Here is a 15,258-nt window from a genome sequence, read left to right on the forward strand (position 1 = left end):
CCACTTGTGGTCCTGGATCAACCGCGCTTTATACAAGGCCTTAAAAAATTGATTCCCCGGGATTGATTCACAAACACTTGTTAGGGGGCTGATGCAATGCAAAAAGGGGGCCCTTAAAATTTTTGACCCTCCTAAGGGGGCCCTGAAAAAAATGACCACAAATTTTCCTGGAAATTGAGTTTATAGGCCTATATGCTTATCTATGGGGTTGACCGATAATTTTCATGTCAAAAAAAGGTGGGGGGGTTGAAATCTTGGAGATCTGAAAAGGGGGGCCGAAATTTGTTTGCGATGAAATATTTTTTCAAACTAGGCCCCGGAAAGAGGCATATGAACCCCATGATTTTAAATGGCATGCCAAAAAATACTTTCCCCCTCACCCCGGGCCCTCACCATGCTCACGATTTGTTGGGTTCCCAATTTGCAAACTTTGTCTAGATGGATAGGCGATGAGGGGCTATATATATGCATGCAATAAATTTATGAGCCATGTGGAGGGGTAAGAAATCTTTGGCAAGCTAAAAGGGGAGAGGTGCAATTTTTGGCAAGCCAAGAGGGGGAAGCAATGTTTGGCACACATTCATGGAGCGCTACTATAAACCGCTCTAAGGGGTGGTGCAATAATTATGTGTACCCCGGGGTGGTGAATTCTCAAAATGGTCTGCCAAAAATCACTTGCCCTCCCCACCTTTGGCCGTGCCAAAAACATTTGCCCCCTTTTTTTTTGGCGTGCCAAAAATCTTCCAACCCCCCCCCCACACACACACACACCCCCACACACACATGCAAGATTTTGGGGAAACTGAATTTAAAACCTTAAATTGTCTTATCATATAATGCGAGCGCAGGCAGGAAATTTTGCATATTTGAACGTATTCCTAATGTCATTGTTTCCTACGCCTTTTTAGGGCGTAATATAGAAACGGTGCCCAAAATATCTGTGCCAAAAATTGCTTGCCCCCACCACTTACGACCTGCCAAAAATCGCTTGACCCCCCTTTCGACCTGCCAAAAAATGCTTCCCCCTTTTGGCCTGCCAAAAACTCTTTTCCCCCTTCCCCTATAATTCACCACCCCAGGGGTACACATAATTATTGCACCACCCCTAAGGCTTATAGGGAAAACAGTATACAGGGTTAGGGATGGTGAAATAATTATGGGAAATATCATATACCGTACCAGCTAAAATATGGGGAAGCTTATTTTATTTTTTTATTATTTTGGCATGTCGAAAGGGGGGCACGCAATGCCAAACATTGCATATATTTGGACATCGTTTCAAAATTGCGCTCTAGGTGTAGATATACGGTAGGTTACAGTGGCGGATTTAGAGGGGCGCACGCGGCGCGCGCCCCTCTATTTTGTGCAGATCGGCGCCTGACTCTGTGTATTTTTGCAGAGTGGCGCCTGACTTTGTGTGGGCGCCGAGCCGCGGCGGCGGTGGCGGTGGCTCGGCGCCCCCTCTATTGAAAATTCCTGGGGCCGGCTCAACGAGCAGAAATTTTTACCTAACCGGTAAAAATTTCTGCTCGTTGAGCCGGCCCGCGTATCATATGTCCAAACATCTGGCTACAAGGGATGGGGGTCACGGGTTGTGGGGCAAAGATTTTTAGCACTTACGGAGGGGAAATTTTGGCACAGCCAGGAGGCAAGCGATTATTGGCAGACCATTTTAACAATTCACAACCCCGGGGGTATGAACTGCACTTTATCGTCAAATGGGTGTGGAGGAGGTAGGCATATTTGGTGTTGTGCGCCCTCATGGCCTTTCGTACAATACCGTACGTTTTCCGTGGAGGTCCGAATAAAGGAAAATCTACTTTCTACAGTCCATGGTTAATATAAACTGACCTGATTTGTCCCAACTTATGTCCTATTTTGTCTTTAATACGGCTTTCGGCAACTTATTGTTGTTTCTAAGAATATTTTCCACGATTGGTTACATGCTTAGGATTATTTCAAATAATTAACATAGACTCTAAATGTAAAAGAGTGAAAAACTCACTCCCCAAAAGAGTGATTCACTTATAAGACCACTCAAAAAAGAGTGAAATGTGTTTTTTTAACTTTAAAACCACTCAAAATAGAGTGAAAACCACTCTAAAAGAGTGAATTTCAACTCGTTCAAGGAGTTAAATGAAGAACAACACATTTTTCGAGTTGTCCTTCATTTAACTCATTGAAAGAGTTAAAATTCACTCTTTTAGAGTGGTTTCACTCTATTTTGAGTGGTTTTAAAGTTTAAAAAACACATTTCACTCTTTTTTTAGTGGTCTTATAGGTGAATCACTCTTTTGGGGAGTGAGTTTTTCACTCTTTTAACATTCTCACTAGTTTGTGATTTGACTTTTTTCTGCAATCACTAAATAGCTACATAAAATACAGAGACTTAAGTTAAGTGCCCGGGTTAAGTGCATACTTATGGCCCGATTCTTGTCATGAACCTATAGCTAGAACTCGATGAAAGTACACACCTGGTTCACTAATGCCAAGTTAACGATTAAAAAATGCTAATCAGAATGCAAAAACAAAATACAAAATGAAAATTTGCACACAGTTGCCTACAATTTCATAGAGTAGGCCTAATCTCTGTAAAATGTTAATCAGAAAATAAAGTAGATTTTCATTTAAATTTTCAATGCATTTAATTGAATATATATTTTGGGATCTAGTGCCTATATAGTGCATCACAATGAAGTACTCAGCTGGTTTACTGATGTTTTATAAATAGAATGCAAAAACGCACACAAACTCTGCGCAAGTAGCACGGAAGACACACATTTGACCACTCTGCCCCACCCACGCATGTTGCGCATCCGCTTGTGTCAAAGCTTTCCGCCCTGAACAATCGAAAAATTGGGAGAAAGGGCGTTTAATAGGTGTTGTAAGGCAATATTTGCTTGATTTTTTTTCTTGCAAAATGAATGATAGATTACCACAAATTAAACCTTTTTGCAGAGAATTTGTTGACTCTATCAGTCTTGCTTTTAGGATAGGAGAACTCAGCAAACACAATTAAAAAATACGCTTTGGTCTTTCCGACATTTCTGTAAAACGTTTTGTGTTTGATGGTGAACTGCTTTAATTTCCTGTGTGGTTGAAACTTGAATAATATAAAAATATTTTAAGCACGGATTTTTAATTCTCACGTGCACCGTATGAAAACTCAAAACCGTTTCCACAACTACTTTTATTGTGAATTTGAATGTTGGTGGGAATTTGCCTATATAACTTAATGATACTCCGGGGGGGGGGCACTCCAACTTTGGAGGTGACGCGTATGTTGGGCTGTTAAGACCCCCTTTTCAGCATCGCTGTCACCCAAAGACCCCATATTATTTACGAACACATGCTCTGTCACCCGAAGACCCCTATTTTTCCATTTGATCTGTCACCCAAAGACCCTTACAAGTTCAATTTGAACAGCAACTTTCATTTATCACTGATTTTGTTACTTATTTTGAAAAAACAAAGAAATTTGAAGCCATTTAGAACTAGAAATTCGATTTTCGAGGTTTCTGTGGCGCTGTTTCGGTTCTCACCCAAAGATTCCATTTAAAAAAAAGGTCATTTAAAAAAAAAGAATATGCGCTTTATATTCCACCACATGGGAAGAGGAAACCAGGACGACCGCGCACACTGTACTTACAGTATGTCCAGCACCTCCTGGGAGATACTGAAGGGATCATGTGCGGCAGCCAAACAAAATTGTTTCGCTTGCCCAAGATCGCATTAGTTGGAGAAAGCTTGTAGTCGCCTGCTCCGCAGCCGACTGATGATGGTTAAACCGAATACAGATTTGGTACGTCAGAAAACGGTTAAAAAGTAAAGCCAAAAGTTTAGTAAGCATCATTTGTAGCCAGGCCCGTACGCAGGGCCCCCAAAAAGTATACAAAAAGTCCCAAGATATGACAATTTGCGAGCGTAGCGAGCAAAAAAATGGGGTTTTTACGCTTTTTTGGTCAAAAAAGGTCCAAATTTTTGAGGAAAAGTCCACTTTTCACAAAATCGCCCCCTGGAAAAAAGGTCTACTTTTTCAAAATCAGCACCCCCCCAAAAAAAAATCCTGCGTACGGGCCTGATTGTAGCTTTGGATAATCCCCATAAAAATATTTTTAAGATGCAGTTGCCCAACTCAGGATAAATATTTTGTTCCTATTTGAGCTCCGTGACATGCCTTGGGATTTCGAAACAACATAAAACATGTTTTACCTGAGAAGAAATCATCGAAGGGTTCAACAGACACACAAATGCTAGTGAAATTTGCTAGATTCGCAATTACGTCCTTATTTTAAGTAAAGGGTGCATCTTGACGTGGAAATAAGATAGGCCTGCACAACTTGTTAATAACCTTTGACTTGTTTGATTTTAACTTATGACCCAATTAATACAACTTAATCCACAGTTTTAAAATCCAACAAGTGCTCACCCGATCGAAGTCAACAACCTATGGAAAAGGACGGGGGAAAAGGGTCAGACTATACATCAGTCCCGATCAGAAAGTTTAAAGCGATATTACAGACTCATCACTTTCCGCATCTGCCTGTTTCTCTATTTTTACCTCTTCCCCACCCCCACCCTTCTTTTTTTTAATAGCGCGGCATATAGGCCGAATGCCGATTTTTTTTTATTCGCGCAGAGTAACCGTGCGTGTTTTAGGATTTTGTTCGCTATATCTACTGAAGATAGGCCTAGCATTTAGAATATCATATAGTCCCAAATCAACGCCTATATAGTCCCAAATTAAACCAAAACAAAATGTCACAACATTTAAAATTTTAATTTGATTCTGAGACATAGCACCAGTAGGCCTAATTCGATTCGAAAATATATATATCTCGCGCAGGGGACAATGAAAACATTTTATTTCAGCTATATACTAGGCCTATATAGTATTTAGTAGGTAGAACAAAAAACCCACATGCAATTAAAATTATAAACCAAAACAAAATGTAGCAACATTTGAAATTTTAATTTGATCTTCAGTAACATGATTCTATAAAATATCGCTTTAGGGTTCATATACCACTAAATCCGCCTGTGAAGCGGTTTCCGGTAAAAGTTTATCACGCCTATATGGTCCCAAACTTTGCATAAAAATTCTAGAAAATCGGTACAAATTATATTAACAATTTTAGTGTTGAAAATCGTATTTTACTAGAACTTGTGAATGTGATCTCTACAAATTTGAAAAGAAAATGCGAAAATTTGAGTGATATTTACGATTATGTGCCCATGAACAAACGAGGTCAGAACGCGGCTAGCATGCAGTCGGATGTAAACACGGGAAAATGGCCTTTTTATATAGCACTAATTTTATGAAAAATTAGTCGGACCTAAAATGTGTAGTCATTTTCAGAAATGTTATGCAGAATTTTGTTCTAGTTAAGATGATATCACTATTTCAAAGTTGGACGTAACTCGACTTATGGCCAAAACGCGACCCCTATTTATAGCACGTTAAGTCTCTGGAAAGCTTTTTTGTGGTATGTACCCTTAATCTCGTTCAGCAGACAAAAACGACAACCAACAGGCATTTAAATTTGAGCTATCTGCAGTTGATAGCAAAATCACACGAATCCGACAAACACCAAAATGGCATAAAAATGTAAAAGCTTTATTTCAAAGTGTGTTTCAGCGTCATACGGTATTCGGTTCTTGAGATATTTCAATTTTAATATTACCCATGTAAATCAATGCAGGAGCTCTATAGACACCTGTACCAGAATCGAGCAAATTACGGCATGTCTCGCCACATTTTCTTTTAGTATAAAAATCGGCACGAGGCCGAATGCAAAGAAATGTTAAAATGACGAAGCTGACCAAAATTGCTATCTTTAGAAGATAGTAAGCAAAAAATAATAATAATAATGATAATAATATTAAAAAACGAAAAAAACCCATAAAAAAACATTGCCTAGCACGCGTTGTAGGGCCTAGATGATGATTCAGTACGGCGCGAAACGACAAAACTGCATTGAACGGGGTTGCGCGCTCAGAGAAAAATTGGCATTAGGCCGACTGCAGAGCTATAAAGAAATGTAAAAATGACGAAGTTGACCAAAAATAAAAACGGAACTTATAAAGCAGAGATTATCATATGCCTGTTTCTCTATTTTTACCTCCCCTCCCTTTTTTTTAATAGGCCGAATGCCGATTTTTTAATTCGTGGCAGACTCAGTGCGCGTTTTAGGATTTTTTCGCTATATCTACTGAAGATAGCATTTAGAATCTCATCCCGATTCATTGCATCTTTCTACTCTAGAAGTAATGTTTTACATTATTTTCTCTAAATTTTACTTCATCATGTAGCGGCGAGTTTTTTTCTTTCTAATACATCAGTCCCGATCAGAAAGTTTAAAGCGATATTACAGACTCATCACTTTCCGCATCTGCCTGTTTCTCTATTTTACCTCTTCCCTTTTTTTTTTTTTTTTTTTAATAGCGCGGCATATAGGCCGAATGCCGATTTTTTTTATTCGCGCAGAGTAACCGTGCGCGATTTAGGATTGTTCGCTATATCTACTGAAGATAGGCCTAGCATTTAGAATCTCATATAGTCCCAAATTAACGCCTATAGTCCCAAAGTTTGCATAAAAATTCTAGAAAATCGGTACAATATTAACAATTTTAGTGTTGAAAATCGTGTTTTACTAGAACTTGTGAATGTGATCTCTACAAATTTGAAAAGAAAATGCGAAAATTTGAGTGATATTTACGCCCGGGGGTACTCAAGTTTGGTTTTGGTAGGGACGTGCCGCTGAGATTTTGGAAGTAGACCCATAAATATACCAATTTTTCAAGAAATTTGGACCCATTGATATACCAAAAGTCAAAATTTGTGGCCGAATTTACCCAAAATTGTCTTAGTTTTTACAAATTTTCCCAAAATTTTGGGAAAATTTTGAAAATTTTGGCTAGATTAAGGAAAAATTGGGCTGTTTTCCGAAAAAATTGAGAAAATTTTGAAAAGAGGACCCATTCATATACCAAAATAGGCTTTGAAAAGGGGGCCATTGATATACCAGAAGGCTGAAAATGCTACCCATGTTTGCGGCACGTCCCCGTATGGTCATTTGTACTGAGTACCCCCCCGGGTATTTACGATTATGTGCCCATGAACAAACGAGGTCAGAACGCGGTTAGCAGTCGGATGTAAACACGGGAAAATCTGGCCTTTTTATAGCACTAATTTTCTCAAAAATTAATCGGACCTAAAATGTGTAGTCATTTTCAGAAATGCTATGCAGAATTTTGTTCTAGTTAAGATGATATCAAATATATATTTCAAAGTTGGACGTAGCTCGACTTATGGCCAAAACGCGACCCCTATTTATAGCACGTAAAGTCTCTGGAAAGCTTTTTTGTGGTATGTACCCTTTATCTTGTTCAGCAGACAAAAACGACAACCAACAGGCATTTAAATTTGAGCTATCTGCAGTTGATAGCAAAATCACACAAATCCGACAAACACCAAAATGACATAAAACAGATAGAGAAATGTAAAAGCTTTATTTCAAAGTTTGTTTCAGCGTCATACGGTATTCGGTTCTTGAGATATTTCAATTTTAATATTACCCATGTAAATCAATACAGGAGCTCTATAGACACCGGCACCAGAATCGAGCAAATTACGGCATGTCTCGCCACATTTTCTTTTAGCAAAAATCGGCACTAGGCCGAATGCAAAGCTATAAAGAAATGTTAAAATGACGAAGCTGACCAAACTTGCTATCTTTAGAATATAGCAAGCAAAAATAATAATAATAATAATATTAAAAAATAAAAAAAAACTCGACTTATGGCCAAAACGCGACCCCTATTTAGCATGTAAAGTCTCTGGAAAGCTTTTTTGTGGTATGTACCCTTGATCTCGTTCAGCAGACAAAAACGACAACCAAACGGGTATTTAAATTTGAGCTATCTGCAGTTGATAGCAAAATCACACGAATCCGACAAACACCAAAATGACATAAAACAGATATAGAAAGGTAAAAGCTCAAAGTTTGTTTCGTTGTCATACGGTTTTCGGTTCTTGAGATATTTCAATTTTAATATTACCCATCAATGCAGGAGCTCTATAGACACCGGCACCAGAATCGAGCAAATTACGGCATGTCTCGCCACATTTTCTTTTAGTATAAAAATCGGCACTAGGCCGAATGCAAAGCTATAAAGAAATGTTAAAATGACGAAGCTGACCAAAATTGCTATCTTTAGAAGATAGCAAGCAAAAAATATTAAAAATAATAATATTAAAAAAAAACAAAAACAAAAAAAACATTGCCTAGCACGCATTGTATATGATGATGATTCAGTACGGCGCGAAGCGGCAAAACTGCATTGAACGGATTTGCGCGCTCAGAGAAAAATCGGCATTAGGCCGACTGCAGAGCTATAAAGAAATGTAAAAATGACGAAGCTTACCAAAATTTAAAACAAAACTTATAAAGCAGAGATTATCATCTACCTGTTTCTCTATTTTACCTCTTCCCCCCTTTTTTTTTTTTTTTTTTTTTAATAGCGCGGCATATAGGCCGAATGCCGATTTTTAATTCGCGCAGAGTAACCGTGCGCGTTTTAGGATATTTTCGCTATATCTACTGAAGATAGCATTTAGAATCTCATCCCAATTCATTGCATCTTTCTACTCTAGAAGTAATGTTTTACATTATTTTCTCTAAATTTTACTTCATCATGTAGCGGCGAGTTTTTTCTTCTATATCCTGAACATGTTTCTGGTCCTATCGGAAAGTCACTTCCGAATTGTGACTACATATTTGGAATTTGCAGAGTCAGGTAGCCATATATACCAAATTTCATAGTTCTAGGGGGTGTAGGCCCTACTTATGAAACTATTAACATCTCAACTTTCGTGCCATGATGCATAAATTTGGGTAATTTTGGTCAGATAAATGAGATAATCCCCATTTTTCAGGTGAATTGTGCAAACTGAGGACATCTACTTCAAATTTTCCAATTTTTGCCAGGTTACTTATTTGATGTCTAAGCAAGTTTTTATCACTACACAAAAATCATATCTAAATGTTTTGTTTTTTCACTGCACCCTACTGATCATAGGCATACCTGGTGAGTGTGTAGACTTTCCTTTATCCGGACCTCCACGGAAAATGAAATTGTACAAAAGGACATTTATGGGCGCACAACACCAAAATATGCCTACCTAAGCATTCATTTGACTAAGGTATATATGTGCAATGTGTAGCCTACCCCGGGTGGTGAATTATTAAATGGTCTGCCAAAAATGGCTTGCACCATAATTCCAGGGTTAAGAACACCCTTAAAGATTTATTAGGAAATCTAAAATGTTCAAAATAAACACGCTAAAGACATTCACGTTCCATAGATGTGCACCACCGAGCGAGCACCACGAATAATACAGATGCCTCAACGCTTTGACATCACTGCCACACCAGGGTGGAAAATGCTTTAATTGGGGGGGGTCAACTTGGTCAAACATTTCACACTTTGTTGACAGCTATAGGCCTAACTACTACTCCCTATTCCAGAAAAATAGAGCACCAATTTCTTTTGGATTTAAAAAATATTGTCCTGTTGACATAGCTAAATCCTAATCCTTTAGTTAGTTCTAACTGGCAATAAAAGTCGATTTTAATATGGGAAATAAGGACCATAAACGTGTGTTTTTAAGGCGTTTTTCCTATGCTAACACTTAGCCTATCAAGATTTGAATTGCTTAGACGTGTACTAAGTCTTAGAATAGCAAACATTATTAAAATTTGACTGTTATTTCCAGTTAGAACTAATCAAAGGATTCGAATTTAGCCGTTTCATTTAGCAAAACAGGATAATATTTTTGAATCCCAAAAAATAAGTGCTGTATTTTTCTGGAATACGGAGTATAGGGAAAGCTATTTAGGACTGAATTGCACTAAACTTGTTCAAAAAGGTGTTGGCTTTCAAAATCGCCGATTCAACAGTAGGGCCCATCAGATGAATTTTTTTCTGTAGCGAAGCATAACCCGTCTTTGGGGCTCACATGAATTCGAGTAAATTTTCCCAGTGTCAAAATCGTCCATATGAAATTCATCCGGGAGCAGTGGAGGCATTTTCTCCAGGGAAAATAACCTAACATTTTATTTTGTACACCCAAAATGGTGAGATTTGCTCGCTGAAGGGAATGCAGGATGCACTCCATGGAGGGGAAAGGAATTCAACCAGGGCACCACATCTGCCCAGGAGGCCAGTAACTTTTCGATTTCACATGGAAGTTTCCCGTCACATTTTCCTCTGGTGAAAGATGAGGAGACTATTTCATACCATGAAATTTAATAATTGCAATTTATTTGAACAATAATGGAAATTATATCTTAGAACACACATTTTATTAACTTGAAACAATGAGACAATATTTTGATTGTTTTAAATTTATTACCAAAATACTTAACTCTTAATACACAACAATGTCATCTTGCAAATACCCCAAAATTCTCGTGTAAGTCTGCGTGTCCGGGGACACCTTACTTTTGGTTTGGACCCCTTAAATTACAAGTTGAAACTGTGCAACAGGTCTGACCAAAACTTCATGGACCCCTTAAATTTTAAGATGCACAGAAGCTTGTAAATTCTTTAGCTTTCTTTGCTGAGTAGCTCATAAAAATGTCGTCATTGTTGATACAAAAAAGGAACCTATTATGACAAAGAAAACCTAAGAAATCTTCGTCAGATATATAACTTCATGATGATGAGGAGTCTGACTCCGATTTCTAAGTAGGTTGAAATATTCCCAAGACTGAGAAAAACAAAATTTTTGTAATGATAGGCGATCATAGGCTAGCCCTGTCTTCAAATAAATAACACCTTTGTGTTGGATAGTGACCAACACAAAGGTTTTCATAGTTTATCCTATTTTGAAGAAAAGACTATATTCAGTTATCATTACAAAATTTGTATTTTATGAAATCCATTGTTTATAGATCAAAGAAGTTTTGGACCGACATATTGTGCGGGAAAGTTATTTAGTGGACTCTAAATCAGTATTGACTATTTTCAAAGTTCAGAACTTCGGACCCTTTAGATTCTCACTGGACCCCTTAAATTTTGGTTTTGCAGGACTTAGGGTCCGGAAAAACTCAACTGAATGGGCCCTTTACATTTTTGAGCTCGCGCTATCCCTGTTTCTAGTCAGTTATAATGTGACCCATTCCCACAAAACCTGGAACACCTTAAAAGTTTAATGTTTGAGATTTGTATGTAGTCATGATGATTAGAATGCCAATAATTTGACACTAATTATTTGTTGCTGTATATACTTATATGGAAATTAATATAAAATGAAATTCCGAGAAATAAACCAAAGAATACATTTGACTCAATGGGGATCATATACTTAATGTTCCAAAATACTTATGTACACTCCTTTCTACAATACCTATGTGCACTCCTACTTTTTAAAATTACTCTTCCTTTCTAAAATACTTATGTGCACTCCTCCTCTCTAAAATACTAATGTAGGCCTATACTCCTCCTTTCTCAAATAATTATGTACACTCCTTTCTAAAATTCTTATGTGCACTCCTCCGCCCTAAAATACTTATGAAAACTCCTCCTTTCCAAGATACTTATGTAGTCTATACACTTCTAAAATACTTATGTGCACTCCTCATTTCCAAAATATTTACGGACACTCCTCCGTTCTAAAAAACTTATGCGCACTGTTCCTTTCTAAAATACTTATGCGCACTATTCCTTTCTAAAATACTTATGTGCACTTCTCCTTCTAAAATATATATGTACACTTCTCCATTCTAAAATACTTATGTATGTACACTCCTCATTTCTAAGACTTATGTGCACTTCTCCTTCCTAAAATACTTGTGTGCACTCCTTCTTTCTAAAATATGTGCACTTTCTAAAAGACTTATGTACACTCCTCCTTTCTAAGTCTATACTGTGTACTCCTTCTTTCTAAAATATGTATGTACACTGTCTAAAAGACTCCTTCCTATAATATTTATGTGCACTGCCTAAAAAACTTACATGCACTCCTCTTTTTAAAATATTTACGTACACTACTTTTTTCAAAATACTTATGTACACTCCTCCTTTCCAAAATACTTATGTATATACCCCTTTCTAAAATACTTCTTCCTGTCTAAAATACGTATGCACTCTTCCGTCCTAAAATAATGTGCACTGTCTAAGAGACTGATGTGAACTCCTCTTTTAAAAAATACTTATATGCACTGCTCCTTTCTAAAATACTTATGTGCGCTCCTCCTTTCTAAAATACTTATGTGCGCTCCTCCTTTCTAAACGACTTATGTGCACTCCTTTCTAAACGTCTTATGTGCACGCCTCCTTTCTAACTGACTTATGAGCACTCCTCCTTTCCAAAATACTTATGTGCACTCCTTTCTATGACTTATGTGTACTGCCTAAAAGACTTATACTGTATGCACTCCTCTTTTCAAAATAAAAGCCTTATGTGCACTCCTTTCTAAAAGAATTTATGCACTCCACCTTTATAAAACACTTATGTATACTCCTCCTTTCTTAAAGACTTATGTGCAATCCTCCTTTCTAAAACATGTGCTTGATGTGCATCACATCTCAAAAATCACAAAAACATACAATTTCAGATTTTTGACATTTTAGAAATAACATATCTTTGAAGACCTTTTCTCAAAATTATGTCTACCAACATGTTCCAAGTTTTGTAGTAACGGGTCGCATAATATTATCCTGTATTGTTTTTTCCCTTTATTTCATATACAGAACAACTCAACTTCTGAAGCACGTATCCCAGGCATATGATGAGACATCATTCTTGCTTACAAACCCAACATTTACCTTTAAACAAAATACCATATACATTTCAGTGAAGATAGAAAGATCTTACTCTTTCATCATTGTTATATTATGTTGGTCAAAGTAAGTAAGGGAATTCAAATTGCAATGCATTTGATACATTATAAACGTTTTATAATTATAACATTATTATATATATACAATTTCGGTCAAATTTGAATTTTGTTATTCTTTGCCAGAATATTAAAAAATATTCTTAGTAACAACTGTTAGGCAAGATTTCTTTCAAAATTCAAAATTGCTCCATTTTCTTAAAAGCACAACAAATTTGGATTAATCCAATTAAATGTACGTTGGGATTACAAATATGCCAACAAATCAGGTTTGAAAAACAAATTAACCGAACTCATTTAAAAACATTATATACATTATGGCTTTAAAAACCTTAATTTTAGGGGGTGGAACCTCTGGACAAGTTCATTTGAAATGTTAAATGCAATTGTAAAATTAGTTCTTTTTGTACATTGTATTTTTAGTTCTTTTTGTACAATTCCAAGAAAAGCGAAGGTGTTATACTCAGTCTGATGAAACCACTGTTGTAGCGTGTGAAATGTCACTAAAATGTGAGTCTAACACTTTAAATTTTCTTGGTATTATACAAAAAAGAACTATGTTAACAGTTAGGGGAAAACTGTCAAAATACAGAAGTAACATTTCTTTCAGTAAAGCCTGAAAAAATGTATAGTAACAACATGCTTTCTACTAGGGTCCTCACATAATGGCGCTCTCTCATGCCCATGCATGTTCCTTACATCAGGACCTCAAGGGACCGTTTTTGTCTGTATGAATAATATATGCTCACACTCATGCATATTCAAAATGTTATTTGAATACATGTAGACTAGGCCTATGCTGATGTAGTAAAACAGGTTTAACAAGCACGGGTACAAACATTCTGAAAAACTATGATGATCCAGGCAAACATTTTATTATAAAAATAATAACTCTTAAATAACATTTATTTGTTTCTGAATGTTACTTACAAAATGTTTTTTGTATAACCTGAAACTTATTTCGTTTTCTGGCAGCCTTTTCTAACATTTGGCAAATGTTTTCAAGAACATTTTGTATTTGCAGGAATGTAACAAATTATTAAATATAATAAAAAAATCCAGCCTGGTGTAGCACTTAAGGCACACAAAATGAGAATGGTTTTTTTTTTTTACAAAACTGCACAACTTAGTGTACTTTATCCCAGAACCTTGTAAATGCATGACAAAATGCTTGGGGAAAAATACAATTTAATATATTTAACTTAATCATGTTAATTCTGCACCATACTCTAGCTTCTTGTATATAATTTTCTTTTTGGCTATCGGAAAGGAAATGAGGAACGAAAAAGATGAACAAAATGCTTTACTTGGCAACCCCGGGATTCGAACCTTAGACCCCTCAGGTGCCTCGCACAAGATCACCGACCTGTAGCTACGACACCGCCGCGGCGTTGTCGGACAGCAATTCCCTGGGTAAAGGCTGGTTGCGTCATGCACGCCTCCATGTGCAATGCATGCATGCGCAGTGGTTTTTTTGTAAGATTTTATAGAGTTAGGGTTAACATAGACCAAAACAATTCTTTTCTTTATACACACACACACCCCACCCCCACATGTATATATTTAATCTGAAAATTATAAACACCTTCAGATGGTATGTTAAAATGTAACAGATTTTGAACACAAACGCATTCTTTTTTTTTTAATCGTCTTTGTTAACATTTATCCAGACATTACGTATCCTGGTGCATGAGTTCACTTTTGAGGTTTTAATTCTGCTTTTTTGTAGGCCTTTGGCCATTATTCATTCAAATGTCCAATTATGCAAAATTTGGATGATGGGCTAGTTGAACTATGCAAATTTATTATGCTAACAACCAGCCCATCACCCATATTTTCCATAAATTAATATGAATACCTAAATACAAAACCCACCCAAGTCCATGGAAAGAGATTTTGAACTATTATAAAAACAATGGGTATCATACATTCACATTCTCAATACAGACACGTAGATGGTGGATTTGGGTTAAGTTTTTTATACATATTACAGACTCAATTTGGCCAAAGTATGGATTTGGGCGGGTTTTGTATTCATGGGTGTATTCAAATGTATTAACATAACAGTTTATGGGTGATGAACACCTGTTCTACGGGTGGACATCATCAAAAGCTTGAAAATTCTGAAAAAAATATGAGAATTTGTTGTAAACACATTTTGAAAATTGTTTGAATTTTTATCAAAAATATCAGTAAAAATCAATCCGCTGAAGCAAAAACACAGTCCCCGATACATAAAATCTGGGACGGTCAGGCCCAGGGTTTTTTTGGTTGCCTTTATATAATAAATCGCAACATTAGCATAATGCATAAAAGCAGTATGTAAAGGTGAAAGCAACTTTTTCTCTGATGT

Source organism: Amphiura filiformis, chromosome 20, assembly GCF_039555335.1.
Source record: "Amphiura filiformis chromosome 20, Afil_fr2py, whole genome shotgun sequence".
Taxonomy (NCBI): Eukaryota; Metazoa; Echinodermata; class Ophiuroidea; order Amphilepidida; family Amphiuridae; genus Amphiura; species Amphiura filiformis.